This window comes from Schistocerca piceifrons, chromosome 6 (genome assembly GCF_021461385.2).
Source record: "Schistocerca piceifrons isolate TAMUIC-IGC-003096 chromosome 6, iqSchPice1.1, whole genome shotgun sequence".
NCBI classification, from domain to species: Eukaryota; Metazoa; Arthropoda; class Insecta; order Orthoptera; family Acrididae; genus Schistocerca; species Schistocerca piceifrons.
The window spans coordinates 449,334,337-449,354,130 of NC_060143.1; the positions used below are offsets into that span (position 1 = coordinate 449,334,337).

Below are 19,794 nucleotides of genomic sequence, written 5' to 3' on the forward strand. Positions count from 1 at the left end.
AGTGAGTACTGGAGACATTTTCGAAGAATGAAAGAGAGCTTAGGAGATTCGCTTGTCACTCTTCCCCTCCCAGTGCCACGGGCTCATAAGGTTACACCATGAATCCTGAACAGCACATTTCAAGGCATCCCAGATATGCTCAGTAATGTTCATGTCTCAAAAAATGGCTCAAATGGCTCTAAACACCATGGGACTTAACATCTGAGGTCATCAGTCTTCTAGACTTAGAACTACTTAAGCCTAACTAACCTAAGGACATCACACACATCCATGCCCGAGGCAGGATTCGAACCTGCGACCGTAGCAGCTGCGTGGTCCCGGACTGACGCGCCGGCAATGTTCATGTCTGTGGAGTTTGGTGGCCAGCGTAAGTGTTTAGACACAGAAAAGCATTCCTGGAGCCACTTTATAGTCATACTGGACGTATGGGGTCTCGCATTGTCCTGCTGGAATTTTCCAAGTCCGTCACACTGCACAATGGTCATCAATGGATGCAGGTGATCAGACAGGATGCTTACGTACCTGTCACCTGTCAGAGTCAAATCTAGACGTTTCAGGTGTCCCACATCACTCCAACGGCACGCGCTGCACATCACTACAGAGCCTCCAGGAGCTTCAACAGTGCCCTGCTTACAGGGTCCATGGATTCATGAGGCTGTCTGCATACCCGTACACGTCTATCCGCTCGACACAATTTTCAACGAGACTCGTCTCACTATGCAATATGTATCCAGTCATCAACAGTGCAATTTCGGTGTTGACGGGCCCATGCGAGACATAAAGATTTGTGTCGTGCAGTCATCAAGGGTACAAGAGAGGGCCGTCGGCTCCGATAGTCTACATCGATGATCTTTCGTTGAATGGTTCGCACGCTGACACTTGTTCATTGCCCAGCATTGAAATCTGCAGCAATTTGCAGAAGGGTTGCACTTCTCTCACGTTCAACGATTCTCTTCAGTCGTCGTAGGTCCCGTTCATGCAGGACCTGTCTCCGGCCGCAGCAATGTCGGAGACTTGACGTTTTACCGAATTCTTGATATTCACGGTACACTCGTGAAATAGTCTTACGGGAAAATTCCCACTTCATCGCTACCTCGGAGATGCTGTGTGGCATCACTCGTGCGCTGACTACAATACCACATTTAAACTCACTTAAATCTTGATAACCTGCCATTGTAGCAGCAGTATCTGATCTAACAAAGGCTTCAGACACTTGTTGACGACCGCAGCGCCGTATTCTGCCTATATACATAGTTCTATACTTGAATACTCATGCCTATACCAGTTTCTCTGGCGCTTCAGTGCATAATTCGCTTTCCAGATGTCTTATTGGTTCGCTTTAGAGGATACTCAGTGTACTGACTGAATAACACAGGGAGCAGCGTCTCACTCTCCTTTCTATTAAGCCAACCTTAATGCACGAGGCGGCGCCGACGTTTCCGCGACATCGGAGGCGATCCGGAATGAGGCCGCCCCCGTTTCCGGGCAACAGCTCGCCGCACCGGTAGCCAGAAGTCTCGTCTCCCACACGCGCTGCTCTCCCTGCTCGGCGGTCCCACGCGCAGCCAGGCAGCCAGGGCCCATACGGCCCGCTAGGGCGCTGGGCGTAGGGCGCGGGGTGTGCCACCTGCTCGCCTCGCTCGCTGGCCTTCACGCCTCGATAGTCTCCATCGGCCGGCCGAAGCTCCGCTGCCCGAGGCCTGGCGCGAACAACAACGTAAAGAGCCGCGTGCACACGTGACAGCACGGCTCGGTGTATACTACATTGCTACCGTTTGAAACATTCATTTTGTGCTTACCTCGGAGCTCCTGGCTTCCGTGGCGTAACGCGCGACGACACAGTCCCATCCGCGGCCCGAAACCACGCGATACGCTAGACATACTTCTCCGCGGATTTAAAAGGATGGCGAACCCGAATGGAATCAGTCTAAATAACGGTTGCCAGACCCGCATTGACCTGCGAGATAGGGTTAAACTTCTCACTACTCCTGACGGCCTTGGGAGAGCCAGTCCTGACAAAACTCTACCATCTGGTGAGCAAGATGTATGAGACAGGCGAAATTCCCTCAGACTTCAAGAAGAATATAATAATTCCAATCCCACAGAAAGCAGGTGTTGACAGATGTGAAAATTACCGAACTATCAGTTTAATAAGTCACAGCTGCAATATACTAACGCGAATTCTTTACAGACGAATCGAAAAACTGGTAGAAGCCGACCTCGGGTAACATCAGTTTGGATGCCGTAGAAATCTTGGAACACGTGAGGCAATACTGACCCTACGACTTATCTCAGAAGAAAGATTAAGGAAAGGCCAACATACGTTTCTAGCATTTGTAGACTTAGAGAAAGCTTTTGACAATGTCGACTGGAATACCCTCTTTCAAATTCTGAAGGTGGCAGGGGTAAAATACAGGGAGTGAAAGGCTGTTTACAATTTGTACAGAAACCAGATGGCAGTTATAGAAAGTCGAGGGACATGAACGGGAAGCAGTGGTTGGGAAGGGAGTGAGACGGGTTGTAGCCTCTCCCCGATGCTATTCAATCTGTATATTGAGCAAGCAGTAAAGGAAACAAAAGAAAAGTTCGGAGTAGGTATTAAAATCCATGGAGAATAAACTTTGAGGTTCGCCGATGACGTTGTAATTCTGTCTGAAACAGCAAAGGACTTGGAAGAGGAGTTGAACGGAGGATATAAGATGAACATCAACAAAAGCAAAACGAGGATAATGGAATGTAGTCGAATTAAGTCGGGTGATGCTAAGGGAATTAGATTAGGAAATGAGACACTTAAAGTAGTAAATGAATTTTGCTATTTGGGGAGCAAAATAACTGATGATGGTCGAAGTAGAGAGGATATAAAATGTAGACTGGCAATGGCAAGGAAAGCGTTTCTGAAGAAGAGAAATTTGTTAACATCGAGTATTGATTTTAGTGTTAGGAAGTCGTTCCTGAAAGTGTATCCTGGAGTGTAGCCATGTATGGAAGTGAAACGTGGACGATAAATACTTTAGACAAGAAGAGAATAGAAGCTTTCGAAATGTGGTGCTACAGAAGAATGCTGAAGATTTGATGGGTAGATCACATAACTAATGAGGAGGTATTGAATAGAATTGGGGAGAAGAGGAGTTTGTGGCACAACTTGACTAGAAGAAGGGATCGGTTGGTAGGACATGTTCTGAAGCATCAAGGGATCACCAATTTAGTACTGGAGGGCAGCTTGGAGGGTAAAAATCGTAGAGGGAGACCAAGAGATGAATACACTAAGCCGGTTCAGAAGGATGTAGGCTGCAGTAGGTACTGGGAGATGAAGAATCTTGCAGAGGATAGAGTAGCATGGAAAGCTGCATCAAACCAGTCTCAGGACTGAAAACAAACCACAACAACAACAACAACTCCAACGTGAGTAATCAAAGCACTGTAGCAGTCCAACTACTTTCAGAAAGATTCAGAGATCCGAATAGTTGGCTGAACTATTGTATATACAGCGCTTAGAGTTCCTACCGGGCCCCTCCTGGCACCTAACAGCTTCCACCAATAACACGTAAAAACAAAACAAAAAAAAAAACAAAAAAAAAAGAACAGGAAGGCGCTTCAACGCGAATATTACAGTTTTTTCGTATTGATTTTCATCTCTGTGTCATCCAATGCTTCTCTCCATCTTCTCAATCTCGTTTCTAGCTCATCCTTGTTAGTGCTAATACTTCGATGACTATATTGAAAATAAAGTCTAAGACAAGAAAAAATAAACAAAAGCACCATGAAAAAGTTATGCAAATTAGCCACCAATTGATATTCATACAGCTATCGGCGGAAAATGTAAAATTATAGGCTTTGGTAGCCGGTGGATGAATGTGTGACGCTCCAGTGCAGTTTCACTACGCAGCTGTCAGGGATACTAACATCGTAAATGTCGATACCAGGACATGAAGTCATTGCGAATTTCATTCCTTGTACTCAGATGGACTGTAACTATGCATCACAGGCAGGCGCGTGAAAAACACACACATATCCCAACAGTTGAGAGAGGACTTGTGGCTGGGCCCAAAGAAGTCGTTCGGAGGAATCGGCGAATCGCTCTAAATTTGAATATGGGCGATGCAACTATCTGACGATGTTGACAGGGATGGGTGAATCGTGGCCAAACACAGTGTCGAGAAGGAAGTAATCGAGCTAGAGAGACGACAGAAAGGCACTCAGACCCCTGGATTCATCATTGTCATCGATCGGACCTACTACTGATGCTTCGGTACCCACACAGACCATTACTACCCGACTCACAGGAATGGGGCTGAGCTCAAGGCGGGTATAGCCATCTACCATTGACTTCTGTTCACCGACAAGACCTTTTGTGGAGGTGTCGGGAACATTCGGCCTGGAATCTGCGCCTCGATGACCTGGGAAGACATGTCTGGAGACGCCTCAGACAGCGGTCAGATACCAACCAGACTGTCGCCTTCCAAAGGGCCCGGCAGCTGAAAGTGACGGTGTGGGCTGCCATTTATTTTCATAGCAGGACCCTTTTCGTTGGCAGTGTCCTGTGGCCAGCTCAGGATGTTGACGATATAACCCGCCAGTTGGACAGAATTTGCCACGATAACCTTCAGGAGGCCATACTACAACTCACTCAATTCCAAGCCGAATAACTGCTTGCATAAGAAGGGCCAGAGGTGGACCAACGCGTTGTTGACTTGCTCTTTTTTCTTGAATAAATTATCCAATTTTTCTGAAATTGTAATAATTTCTTTGTCTGTAAATGTACATCACCTCTACCGATGGTGTAATTCCTATGCAATGCATTTTTTTCCCTTTTTTTCGCTTAGGGTGTATTACGCCAGACTGTACCAGCGTTGACACGTCTTCACCGTAATTTTTGTACGTTACAGAATGGGAATGACCATCTGAATGTAACTCAATACACAGAGCGTCCTCATGGCAGCACCCAAAAGCTATACGATCCAACACGACCACAAACACGAAACAGTCTAGTGTTTCCACCCAACACTGCCACGCAGATACCTGATTAGACAATGAAGAACTGTACATCTAAAGAGATCGATTACTGAAATAACTTCACTCTGCCAGTCAGAGACTGTGGTATGCTTAGCAGTTGAGAACCAGTATACAGAATGTCTTTGCACTACGTTAGCGATTCACAACTCACACAAAAGAAATGGTTTGAAAGGCAACGTTTGATGAATGGCCTTGACTGTGAAAACTTTTAAGGGGTGTGCTGTTTCTGTCTCTTGATCATCTGTCTTTGAACTGTATACCTCTTTTGTTGTTGTGGAGATTATCGGCAGGAGCTGCTAGGAACCAGACGGAGGTGGTGTATGAACTGTTAGGTCCAGTGTTCGGATCTCGGAATCTGTCTAAAAGTAGTTAGACAGCTATAGGGCTGTAATTATTGACTTTGGTACTATGAGAACGACAGTTCTGTTTCGCAGGTCAAACAAAGACTGGGAACCCTTATTTATTCTGATTTAATAGGGTAGCAGGGCAGAGCATTAATCCGGGTCCAGCTTATAAACGTTACCTAGTAGAAAGGACGAAACGAATATTCCGACAGGGCACCAGCAGTAAACGATTAAGACTGGAAACGAAACAGAGTGTACATAGGCACAGCATCATTCTCTCGTATGTGATATGAAAGTGTCTCGCTCAGCTCAGTCGGTGTACGATAGTGACACGAAGGGGAAACGGAAAAGCAAGGTCCAGCATCGACCTCCGACACAGCAAAGATCGCCGTAAAGCTTCTAATTGATATCTAGCAGAGCAGAGTGACTTGTCTATGGGAATTGAATTTCGGATGCTGCCAAGACGCTTATACATTTGTGGAGGCAGTAGATGACGTATACTACTCCAACTCATGCGTTATTCAATTTTTCTAGTATTTATTTGAAGCGGGGAAGTGAAACCTGATAGAAATCAGGGTACATCTGAGTGGGATGTTGACTAACGTAACCCCTGATACCAAGACAGTGGTCGTTAATCTGTTCTGAGAGGTCGGTAAGACACGTTCTCGAAAGATATTTCTTTGGGCAGTGCTATCAAGAGCTGTCAAGTAGCTCTCACAAGTACTCTGCGTTTTTGCATAAATCTAAAAAACACAACAGACACAATTAACAGAGACATTATTCGTTAATAAAACGTTCTCCTTCACTGTTTACAACAATCTGCCAATGCTTAGGCAACTTTTCGACTCGGCAACTGGAGAAATCACGTGGTTTTGAGGGGAAGAACTCGTCGAGCCCTGTTCGGAGCGCATTTTCAACTGGAAAGGAAATTACTTGAAGGTTGAAACTTCCTGGCAGATTAAAACTGTGTGCCCGACCGAGACTCGAACTCGGGACCTTTGCCTTTCGTGGGCAAGTGCTCTACCAACTTGAAGGTTGTTCGATACAGAGGGGAAATGGCAAGAATCTGAGGGCGCAAGATCAAATGAATAAGGTGCGTGCGGTATGAGTTCCCAAACCTACTCCTGTATAGTGTTTTTGTCAAACTAGCAGAATGCAGGTGCGAGCTACCGTCGAGTAGCGTCACTTCACGCATTCTTCCCGGTCGTTGTTCTTGGATTGTGTTGCTACACGCTAGTGAAATCAAGGACGCAGTAAAACTTCTGCTCACACACCCCTTTATTTTCACACGTCCATTTTACAGTTATAGTTAAAATATATCCGCTGCGGAGGGCAGAAGACCAACAGATGCCGTAGGAGTCTTCATTTCCCAACAGATTGCGTCTGCAAGGCGTCTCCATTCTTGACAACAAATGTCAGTAGTGATAGTTACACCCCGGAGAAGACCAACAGATGCCGTAGGAGTCTTCATTTCCCAACAGATTGCGTCTGCAAGGCGTCTCCATTCTTGACAACAAATGTCAGTAGTGATAGTTACACCCCGGAGAAGCAATTAGTAGTACACCTCACCTCGCTGTTCCACCAGAAGTGTAAGATTATATTTCGTGGATGCACGCAGGTCTTTGTACGGTTAGCTGCTGCTTTGTTCGGGCTCAACCATTCCTTCCTTTTCCATATACTGGCATAGAGACACCATTTTTCGTCACCAGCAAGCATACAAGGTAGGAATGGTCGGTGTTGTTTACGAGATGACTGACGATGAGCAAGCAGAAATGCATATATTATCACCCGCTGATTTTTGTAATTTTGGCGTAGAGCATACGGCACCATTACATCCGACTTTTGAAGCTTCTTGAATGCGTGCAAATGTCGCACGATTCGGGAATTACCAAAGTTCATCACATTTGCCAGTTTTCGAGAACGCTGACATGCATCATTGTGGATTAATGCGGTTTAAACGATCTCCATCAAATTCCCGAAGGTCTTCCTGAACGTGGAGAGTCATTAATGTCAAAACTATGCTCATTAGAATGCGGAGCCCATTTTATTGCCGTGCTCTGTCCAGTGGCATTATCCTCATACACGTCGCAAATGTTTCTGGTTGCCTCAGCTGCTGTCACCCCTCTAACGAACTCAAACAGAAAAGTACGTAGGAAATGTTCCGTTTTCTCCACCCGGCTCTCCATTTTCTAGTGTCCACAGTTCCTCTCACTACCTCCAGATGACAAAATGACAATATGGAAACTCAAATAGCAACATTAAACTATAAATAAAACATGACAATCGATAAATAAGCTAGCAACAGAAATATCAATTTGCAAAACAAAAATGCTGCGAACTTACGCACCAACCTAATACTACGATGCTTCTGTGAAAAGGGACGATGTTACCGAATTCCGAGGGGTCAACGAAAGCCGAGAGCGCACACGTCACGACGTAATCCCGGATTCCACGCTCGCCGTGTTGCGCCCTTTTCCCGGGAAAAAAAAGGAAAAGCGTTTGGCACGACCGCGGCCGCGACTGGGGTAGACTGATATATAGTGTGGCGGGTACGACACGGCGGCCACGGCTGTTGTTATGAGGTGCGCGGATTAAAAGCGCAGCGAGGAATAAATTGCACGTGCCTCGAGCCGCGCAGCAGCCGCCGTGATCTTCCCTTTATAAATAATCGCCGCTGTCAGCTCCGGAAATTTCGGAGATACGTTCTCGGTAAAGAGCGTACCGGTATGTGAAGCACATTAATAACAAGGACGGTGCGGGGGAGGGCAGGTGTAGAGACGCAGAAGGGAGGAGAGGAACTGAGGAAGTTACGGAGGAGGAGGAGAAGTAGCAGTAGGAAGCTCCACTATGGCAAGCAGTTACTAGTCGCTGTGCTCGGAGGATTCACACAGCGCGGTAAAGAACTCTAAACATGAAGCTGCAGTCGCCACCTCCACTCCTAAACACGTCCTCGTAAGCAAAGCCCCGTCAGCGGAGATGTCTATTTTCAAGTGTCCTCTCCAGAATGTCCAGGAAAAAAACGCGCAAACACAGTCACACGTAAATGATGACTAACTGAAACCCTCAGCTGCCGACAGGTATTGTTGATATACCTCGATTGTGGACAGTTGGGAATGTGAGCCTCACGCGAAGCGTGCAAGGGATAAGTCCCTGCAGTCGCGCTATTCATCTGTGTCATCGGTGGCTCAGATGGACAGAGCGTCTGCCATGTAAGCAGGAGATCCCGGGTTCGAGTCCCGGTCGGGGCACACGTTTTCAGCTGTCCACATCGAGGTATATCAACAACTGTCCGCAGCTGAGGGTTTCAGTTAGTCATCATTTATTTCAGGGAAAAGCTGCACGGTCATCAACAGTATTCTAATCTTTCGAGAACATTTACTGTCTTCATATATACAGTCACAGGTGATGCCATCATAGTCGCAGCTATCCTACTCTATTACTCGACAAAGCAAACCGTAGACTCTGCCGGGACTAACAGCGGCCGGCCAGTCTGGCCGAGCGGTTCTAGGCGCTTCAGTCTGGAACCGCACAACCGCTTCGGTCGCAGGTTCGAATCCTGCCTCGGGCATGGATGTGTGTGATGTCCTTAAGTTGGTTAGGTTTAAGTAGTTCTAAGTTCTAGGGGACTGGTGACCTCAGATGTTAAGTCCCATAGTGCTCAGAGCCATTTGAACCATTTGACTGACTGCGTCACGTAAATATAGTGCAGTCGCTGTTAAGTTGACCCCTGACAGCTGCAGTGGGCCGGGCGCAGCAGCTTCGTGGGCCTACGCCAACCAACAGAGTAATGCGATTCTGTAAACGTTTCTATGGCAACGCCTCAGTTTTGTCACAGCTCTGTAGACGGCAACTGTTTTATCCTGCAGCCGTCAGCACTCTACAGCTGAAAGCGGGCAACAGCGCTGCGAGCTGTCAGGAATCTTCTTACACCGCTGCGACTACAGTTACATTTTCTCCCCGGTTCAAGTTTGTGCGCATTGTTAATTCGCAAGCGGAACAAGCGGAACATGGGAAATGATATCAGGAAATGACGTTTATTGAAGATGAGAAGCAAAAAGTTGTTCAAATGCAAACAGAAACGTGCGAGAAAAATATTAAAGTTGAGTAAAGCGATAGCCTGAAAATTAAGTCAGTGCCAGTGACACGACGCTGCGATTGGAGCTGAAGCCTCTACCCAAACGAAGAAGAAGTGAAAGCAGATACATTATCCTGTTGACGATAGGGACAGTTTTTTATTAGGCAGCAATTTTCATCTACATCTACATCTGCATCATACTCCGCAAGCCACTTAATGGTGTGTGGTCGAGGGTGCTTTCGGTACCACTATCTGATTCCACCAACCATGTTCCACATGCGAATTGTGCGTGGGAACAATGACTGTCGTTAAGCCTCTGTATTGGCTCTAATTTCTCGAATTTTCTCCTCGTCGTCAATACGCGAGACGTATGTGGGGGTAAGTAATACGCTGTCTGACTCCTCCTGAAAAGCGCTGTCCCGAAATTTCAGCAGTAAATCACTCCGTCATGCACAACGCAGCTCTTGTAACGTCTGCCAGCGGAGTTTGTTTAGCATCTCCGTAACGCTCTCTCGCCAGATAAACGATCCCGTGACGAAAAGCACCGCTCTTCGTTGGATCTTCTCTATCACCTTTATCAGCCCTACCAGACAGGGATCCTAGATAGATGAACAATACTCAAGAATCGGGCGAACAAGCGTCTTATAAGCCACTTCTTTCGTGGATGAGTGACATTTCCTTAAGATTCTTCCGATGAGTTTGAGTCTGGTGTCTGCTTTTCCCACTATCTGTTTTATGTGGTCATTCCACTTAAGGTCGCTCTGGATATTTACGCCTAGATATTTTACGGCAGACGCTGTTTCCAGCTGTTTGTCATCAATAGTGTAGCTATACAGTAGTGGATTTCTTTTCTTATGTATGCGAAATAAGTTACATGTATTTACGTTCAAGGTCAACTGCCAGAGTCTGCACCATTCATCAATTCTCTGCAGGTCGTTCTGCAGATTCTTACTATCTTTTTCTCTTACTATATTTTTTGTAGTATCATGAAAAAGTCAAGGAAATAACACCGTTCAGAAAACTTCACAGCTCTTGTCGTTTATAAATGGGCTTCAAGGTCAGCAAAGAAGGGTTGACTGTGGCGCTCCAAACAGACGCGCGGCACTCATGACATTGAAATGGTTCAAATGGCTCTGAGCACTATAGGACTTAACATCTGAGGTCATCAGGCCCATAGAACTTAGAACTACATAAACCTAACTAACCTAAGGACATCACACACATCCATGTCCGAGGCAGGATTGGAACCTGCGACCGTAGCGGTCGCGTGGTTCCAGACTGAAGAGCCTAGAACCACTCGTCCACTCTGGCCGGCTCTTGACACTGAAGAGGACGTCCTTCGTCACGTAGCAGAAAACCAAGGACAAGTACTAGAAACATTTCCCTTGCCGTGGGCTCCTAAGATACACAGATCAGAGCTGCACTGAGTGTGTAGGCTACCGTGAAAAGGGAGGTCTGAAAGTGAAACGATCTTGGAAGTTATTTTACATCCAAAAGGTACATTTCCGGACACGGGCTCCATACCAAAACTATCTATGAAGTCTCACCTCTACAAGATTGCAATACTGTGAAACATTGTGTAAAAGTAAAACTAAACTCCGTCCGAACAGGCCTTGGAAGACCCGACGGTACCGACCGGCCGCCGTGTTATCCTCAGCCCACAGGCGTCACTAGATGCGGATATGGAGGGGCATGTGGTCAGCATACCGCTCTCCCGGCCGTATGTCAGTGTCCGAGACTGGAGCCGCTACTTCTCGGTCAAGTAGCTCCTCAGTTTGCCTCACAAGGACTGAGTGCACTCCGCTTGCCAGCAGCGCTCGCAGACCGGATGGCCACCTATCCAAATGCTAGCCCAGCCCAATAGCGTTTAACTTCGCTAATCTGGCGGAAGCCGGTGTTACCACTGCGGCAAGGCCGTTGGAAAACATTCTGTACAGCGCTTAAGGAATACAACAGTCTGCAGTTGTAAGCGTGTTCTGTTTATTACGGCCGGTGTGTCTTTGACCATCACTTTCTGATGCTCAGTTTTAACCGTGATGATGGTCAATGAGCGAACCGGCCGTAACAAACGTTATGGTCTTACAGATGCGCACCAGAAATTCTTTGAATATTTAATAGTATCAAAGCTTTGATAGTGTTACTTTGCAGTCACAGACAGACAAATATTACTGGATATGACAATGGTCATCTTCTCTACTCTTCATAGAGGTCACAAAAGTGGTGACAGATCGTGTGTTAATGTTACGTATAATCCATCTTGACTGCAAAATTGTTTTTTATTCATATGAACTGTGGTGTCACCTCCAGACACCACACTTGCTTAGTGGTAGCCTTTAAATCGGCCGGGGTCCGTTAGTATACGTCGGACCCGCGTGTCACCACTATCAGTGATTGCAGACCGAGCGCCGCCACACGGCAGGTCTAGTCTAGAGACTCCCTAGCACTCGCCCCAGTTGTACAGCCGACTTTGCTAGCGATGGTTCACTGTCTACATACGCTCTCATTTGCAGAGACGACAGTTTAGCATAGTCTTCAGCTACGTCATTTGCTACGACCTAGCAAGGCGCCATACTCAGTTACTATAATGACTATCTTCAAGAATGTCTTCTGAACAGATAATATTGTGAATCATGTACCGTCAAGAGCGACGTTCATCATGAATGGATTAAAGTTTAGTATCAAACTAATTTCGTCCGCTTTCTGAATTCTCATCCCTTGTAATGTTCCAGACCTCACGTCAGTATAGTTCTTCCCTCCTCACGCCAGCATGCGTGAGCTAAAACGCGTCCATTTCGGCCTCCACTCGTAACACCGTGTTGGCTCTACTGCTAATACAAAATTACCGGTTTCGGTTCATCCTGAACCATCTTCAGACCTGATATTTCAGTTACAGGAGTAACCCGTCCAAATCCAGCAACTTTCACATGCTGCGTCACAATCAAGACGGATTATAGGTAACATTATAAATCACTGATTGCTGCTATCCCATCAGACATTATGTCTGTTCTTGCAAACATCGTGTCTTCTTCTTCTCTCCTACTGGCTACGACAACAGAATGTCAGAGTTTAAATTCTTTGGTCACTAGGCCTCGCATCTGGATGTTGCATCATATCGTCAGATATGCGACGAGAGCGGCACGACCCACCTCCGGCTTGTGCTGTATGCGATGAGAGAGGTCGGCCATTCTCACCTGCTGGTGGTTCCACAGCAGGACGGGCAACGGCGCTTCCTGCCTGCCTGCCTCTTCAGGAAGCAATTTATTTCTCTGACGCGGCTGGCGGCGTCGCAGACAGGAAATGAGCGCCGTCCGCGATTTGTGACCACTGCTCTGCAGGAAGGGAGTGGCAGCCACTCGACGCTCACCTCGGATAAAAGGTGCCGTCTAGCGTAGCGTCTCCGTCAGCGCACTGCAGCTATCTTTTCTTGTGGTTCAGTAGGCGTGAAGTAACGGTGCATCAGGCGACGGACTAGAACCACTGTCTTTTCCTCTTTTATTTCTTTAGATTCATTAGACTATCGAGAGCTCTAAAGGTTTTAAGCGCTTCTAGCGAATCTCTTGGGACAGTTACTGTGGTGTCACCGCCAGACACCACACTTGCTAGGTGGTAGCCTTTAAATCGGCCGCGGTCCGTTAGTGTACGTCGGACCCGCGCGTCGCCACTATCAGTGATTCTAGAGAGATTCCCTAGCACTCGCCCCAGTTGTACAGCCGACTTTGCTAGCGATGTTTCACTGACTAGATACGCTCTCATTTGCAGAGACGACCGTTTAGCATAGCCTTCAGCTACGTCATTTGCTACGACCTAGCAAGGCGCCATATTCAGTTACTATAATCTGAAGAGATAATATTGTGAATCATGTATCGTCAAGAGCGACGTTCATCATAAATGGATTAAAGTTAAGTATCAACTAGCTACGTCCGCTTTCTGAATTCTAATTCCTTGTCATGTTCCAGACCTCACGTCAGTATAGTCCTTCCCTCCTCACGTCAGCCTGTGTGAGCTAAACGCGTGCATTTCGGCCTCCAATAATAACACGCTGTTGGCTCTTCAGCCAACCCAACAGTTACTCTTAAAATCGCATGTATGTTGCTGGTTTTTAGAATGAGCCTGACCACAGCTTGCAAGATGGTGGAAATGAAAAGAAATTAAATGCTGAACCCTGATACACGTCGTTGGTGTGGTTCTCAGTACGAAGTCTAGTTTCATGCAACTGTGCACGCCAGTCTGTCCTGTGCGGGCCTCTTCGTCTGTCTTAAGACTTAGTTTTCCTTTACAATTTTTACCATCCATAAGTCCCCCAATTCCCTCCACTGCCATTTACAAAATAGCAATCGACGATTCCTTGATGTCTAGAGCGGTTCTAGGCGCTTCAGTCTGAAACCGCGCTACTGCTGCAATCGCAGGTTCGAATCCTGCCTCGGGCATGGATGTGTGTGGTGCCCTTAGGTTAGTTAGGTTTAAGTAGTTCTAAGTTCTAGGGGACTGATGACCTCCGATGTGAAGTCCCATAGTCCTCAGAGCTATTTGAACCAACCTAAATGTCTCAGGATAGTTCTGTCAATCGATTTTTTCATTTCGACAAATTAAGTCACAAATATTTTTCTTTCTAAGTTTCATTTAGAACCAATTTGTTAATTATACGATCTAGCTTTCTGACCTTCTGCATTATTATGTATCAACACATTTCAAAGCTTCTATTCTCTTCTTGCCTGAATTGTGTACCATCCACTTTCCACTTCTGCAAAAGGATACACTACAGACAAATTTCCTTCAGAAAAGATCCTCTGACAGTTACACTTGTATCTGATGTTAATACATTTCTGCTTTTCAGAAACTTTTTTTTCCTTGTTGTTTCCCGTCTGCTTTATACAACCTCTTCATTTCTTCTCTCGTCAGGTACTTTGAGAGTACAACTACTTTTAGTGTCTTATTTCCTATTGCCAGTCACTCTGTATTGTCTGATTTCACTCGACAACATTCCAATACCCTAATTTTACTTTTGTTGATATTCGTTTTATAGCCTCTTTTCAAAGCATTATCCATTCCGTTCAACAGATCTTTCAAGTCCTTTGCCTATCTGACAGAATTATATTGCCATCAGCAAAAATCATCCGCACTTTTCTTTTACTGCTTGCTTAATATACAGATCTAATAACATCTGGGTGGAATAAACTCTGTTGCACTACTTCCTCAGCTACTGCTTGCCTTTCATCACCTCGACTGTTGACGCGGCAGCATATTTCCTGGACAAATTGTAGGCAACCTTTCTCTTCTTGCTTTTCATCCTTGCTAATTTCAGAATTTCAGGGAGCGTGTACTGCTGTGAACGGACACCAAATGGGTCATTCGAGATCTCATCAAAACGGGATCTTCACAAATTTCGTGGTACTTCCTTGTGTGGCTACTTGGCGACAGCAGTCTCCAGTGCGATTCCGTGATGTAATGTCGGCTTTTTCCAGGTGGCCGGAGCTGTTGGGATTTTCCAGATACGAAATATTTGCCCTTGTCGGTTTGAGAAGATGTTGCCTTGGAGTCTAGAACCAGTGCAGAATCGTGGGCTTCACGTTCAGAAGGAAGGAAGAAAGAGCGTGATTTACCTTTCCATCAATTGCGTGGTCATTAGACACCCTTCCGAAGACCCCCTATTTAGTGCGAACATATCCCGACGCTACACGTCTCCTAGGAAACAATTCCGCATTCACTGAGCTCGGTGTTGGAAACGAATCTGCACTGGTCTTCATATAGAGATGTCCAACAGACGTAAGTAAAGAGACAGACTCGTTAGTTACTTCATTTTAGATGGCCCACAACGCTGTTGGATTGGATATCTCCACGTGAATTCCTATTCTGAATTTGTTCCCGTACATTACATTGGTGTCTTTCTGGAACGTTTGAAACGTGCTGCTTAATGAGGCAACAGCGAGACACATTGTCACCTGATGTGTATATTGAAATGTCTGTAGTTCATTGCTATTAAGAGTATCGTAAATCTGAACAATTTTTTCTTTCTTCTTGTTAACAGATACAGCAAATACCTTCCTTAGATCCTGAGGACTGATGTGGAGTCCTCTAAATGTCATACACGCATATATATGGAAATGTGTATCGCTCAAGCGCGGGTGCTGTTGGACCGCGGCCTAACAGTCGCAGACCATTATCTCAGCTGCCATCTGGCCAGCTCAGCGCAGATACAATATGAAGCTTGGAGACACGCAATTTACTGGACCGTTTAACTGCCTTTCGTGCGCATGATTACCCAACCAGTCCACTCTCTACCGGCGCACATGTCCTCTCCACCGAGTACCCTGCGATATGTATCTAGACTTGAATTATCAGCCAGCAATCAGGACCGGGACAAAACGGTTGGATACAATTTAGATTTGTGACGTTCACACAGTCCGCCAGCATTAGAAAGATGAAATATTGGCAGACTTATTTGGAGCGGACATCGCACTCCCCCCCCCCCCCCCCCCCGTGCAGATATTCGCGGTAAGTTGTCGGCTGACGTGAAGGTCAACGGAGAACGCAACGCGCGGGGCCTTTCCTCGCAGGCTATGAATTTCCATTACAGCTCGTGCTAGCAATGAGAAGGCATATAATTGCCTTGTAACGATTCATAAGGCTTGATAAGATGACTGGATCTGCTTGATTGTCTGTCTGCATAGTCTGGTGCTCGTGTAGCTAAACTGTCAGTACCGCACGATGTGATTCTGGCTCGTAAGCCATCTGGTCATTAGATATTTCTGGAGAAGAATGCAACATTTTTATTGATATCCGGTAATCTTTCATACATTTTCGGCGTTGAGTACAACTTTGCTAACGTCAAACATAGCGGAAACATTTACGAAGTGTGGCTGCGTTCTTTAAAGGTTTTTTCATTTTTTTTTAACTTTCCTTGAAAATAATAAAAAGTTCTAGCAAATTATATACTCTACACGAGAGAAGCAATGAAAGTTAACTAAAGTATAGGTAAATTCTCACGGAAAGTGAGATAGCAACCATTAATTTTGGAAGACACGTCTCAGTTTGTTTAGTTTTTCGTTAGTCAGTTGCAATTATTGACATACGCTTCAAATGTTCAAATGTGTGTGAAATCTTATGGAACTTAACTACTAAGGATATCAGTCCCTAAGCTTACACACTACTTAACCAAAATTATCCCAAGGACAAACACGCACACCCATGCCCGAGGGAGGACTTGAACCTCCGCTGGGACCAGCTGCACAGTCCATGACTGCAGTCCCCTTAGACCGCTCGGCTAATCCGGCGGGGCAGATACGCTCCGTTGAACCAACCAAAAATATACCTTTTCCTCTCACAAAACTGAATTCATTATTTGTCGACAAGATTACAAGACATATTTCGGTCTAAGGCGCTACAAAAAATGGCTCTGAGCACTATGGGACTCAACATCTTAGGTCATAAGTCCCCTAGAACTTAGAACTACTTAAACCTAACTAACCTAAGGACATCACACACACCCATGCCCGAGGCAAGATTCGAACCTGCGACCGTAGCAGTCCCGCGGTTCCGGACTGCAGCGCCAGAACCGCACGGCCACCGCTGCCGGCTAAGGCGCTACAGTCATGGCCTGTGCGGCTGATCCCGGTGGAGGTTCGAGACCTCCCTCGGGCATAGGTGTGTGTGTGTTTGTCCTTAGGTTAATGTAGGTTAAGTAGTGATTAAGCTTAGGGACTGATGACCTTAGCAGTTAAGTCCCATCAGATTTCACACACATTTTTGACACTTTCCGGTTTTCGTGGAGTTGAACTGCGTCACTGTTTTGACGGTTATTCACGTTGGTGTAGGACAACTACGTTTCGATAAGTTTGGAAGCCTTTACACATCCTCCATCAGCTTAGATGTCTCCCCACGCGATTTCCATATTTTTGGAACCGTGAAGAAAGACAATCAGCCCCCCCCCCCCCCCTCCCCCTATTTGCTTCGGACGAAGTGGTGCGCCGGCCGGGGTGGCCGAGCGGCTCTAGGCGCTACAGTCTGGAACCGCGTGACCCTACGGTCGCAGGTTCGAATCCTGCCTCGGGCATGGATGTGTGTGATGTCCTTAGGTTAGTTAGGTTTAAGTAGGTTTAAGTAGTTCTAAGTTCTAGGGGACTGATGACCTGAGATGTTAAGTGCCATTGTGCTCAGAGCCATTTGAACCATTTGAACGAAGTGGTGCACGTCTTGGTGCAAACATAGCAGGGATGGGGAAAACCGACCGGTTAAAACCTATACCGGTATTTTAGTACCGAATACCGGTATTTTATGGAATTTGTGTCATCCTCGTTAGGAGAGGTGCTTCTTTAATTATTATTTTTTTATTTTTTTAAAGTAATAACTGGGTAAATACACCGAAATACCAAATAGCTGTAGCGCCAGCGGTAAAACTTTTTGTTTTCAAGTAAACCTGTTTTGAAAAGAGTAGCCTAATTTTTATTCGTAAAACTTCCATTGCTTTGAAATATTGCGTTATTATTTAAAACTGGAAAAGGGACGAGTGTTATTTTAATAGCAATACCAACAGAAGCGAGCAACAAAGAGGTGGCTTAAGAATTGATACAGCACTGCTCAAAGGGTAGTGTGACAGTTACCATGAGCCGTGGAGTGTCGGATGGTATGCGTGTAATCGCAGCGTGCAAGACCCAACTGGTCAGCATGGTAGTCTCTCGCTGTCGTCGTCAGATGTCGGTTGTAGTTCAGAATGGCACCATCCCTAGTCTGGAAATAATGCGGTAGGAATGAAATACAACAGCGGATTTCGTTTGAAAGATTAAGAACAGGAGGAACCACAACAAAATTGCGACATTATCCAAGGAGAAAATAGAAAGTGCTGATACGCTGCCTCTGTCTACTATCCACTTGTAGCAATTGAAAATGGAAAAATTAACAGGAAAAATAGATTTCTTCATCCTCAGTTTGTGCCCTTCAGCACTAGCTATTCGTAATGTCCAAATAATAGAACGATCTTCGATTACACGTGATTTTTGAAAAGAGTTTCGAAAAAATAGAATCCATGGCAGAACAGTGGTTGTTTCTCAGTAGTAACCAAGCTCTTATCACTTTTCTAGAAAAGAAGTGAACGGATGACAGACTAAGTTTTTTTTCTTTTTATAGTTCCAATGGCTCTAAGCACTATGGGACTTAACCATCTGAGGTCATCAGTCCCCTAGACTTAGAACTACTTAAACCTAACTAACGTAAGGACATCACACACATCCATGCCCGAGGCAGGATTCGAACCTGCGACCGTAGCAGCAGCGCGGTTCCGGACTGAAGCTCCTAGAACCGCTTGGTCACAGCGGCCGGTTTTTCTGTTTGATTTAATGTTTAGATTCTATGTATCTTGAAATGGAGCGAGTCAGAATTTTTCAGTCTTTGTTCAATTTCTACGTTTATAACAGAAATAAAAACTGAAATTCGTTCATTCCACAAACAGGTTATATTATGCGGTTTTCATTTTACTGCTCCGTATAATTCAACACCCGATATGTGACGAAACTATCGACAATGTTTGATAAGCGCCGACCGGTGTGGCCGAGCGGTTCTAGGCGCTACAGTTTGGAAACGCGGGATCGCTACGGTCGCAGGCTCTAATCCTGCCTCGGACATGGATGTGTGTGATGTCCTTAGATTAGTTAGGTTTAAATAGTTCTAAGTTCTAGGGGACTGATGACCTCAGAGCCACTTGTTTGATGAGAACTGGACTGGTTCTCCATGGCGCGACACTTCCGACTCCATTCGCTTTATAAGAAAATGAACCTTGCTCTCGGTGTAAGTCCCGTGCATCGTGGCCAGCGCTGCGTTTGCCGACCAGGTGGGGTCATAAAGCTCCGAGCCGAGCGGCCTGCGAGTTGGGTGGAAGGCTTCCGGGGCGCGCGCCAGATGCGGAGCCAGGAGCGCGACCCGCGCGACCTCCCGGCCGTCCTTGCATTGTCAGCGGCAGCGACCACGGCGCCGGCGTCGCCCACGCCGGCCGCCGACTCTGGAGGCCGCGCACCGACCTGTGTCGCAACCTGCCTCTGTCTCTGTCTCTCTCTCTCTGTGTTTGTGATTTCGCAACGGGCGGCGGCGGCAGCGGCAGGCAGGGCGTGGCCACGCAGGTGTCCCCTTATCGGCGACATCTCACCTGGCCGGCTGCCGCTGCTACGGTCTGGCCGATCACACACGTCCCGATCTGTCTTCTCCGTCGTCTCTGCCCCGCCACTATCGGCTGTTTTTCCCGCCATCCCAGATGACGCGAGCTCCAAATATCGCGTTCCACTGTAAACAACGTGCCATCTACAAGAATTATCTGAGCCGCTTGCGTCGAGGTAGACTTCCAGCTCACTCGGTGGTATTGAAAGTAGACAGGGTGAG

General features: G+C 46.4%; 1 protein-coding gene and 1 non-coding gene across 2 annotated transcripts in view; both read left to right on the forward strand.

The window, feature by feature from the left end:
* LOC124802715 (zinc finger and SCAN domain-containing protein 22-like) overlaps positions 1-19,794 on the forward strand; it is a 765,984-nt gene that overhangs the window by 129,471 nt on the left and 616,719 nt on the right. The gene's annotated exons all lie outside the window — the stretch shown is intronic.
* Positions 8,531-8,605, forward strand: Trnat-ugu. Its single transcript has one exon. It is a non-coding gene; the product is annotated as a tRNA-Thr (tRNA).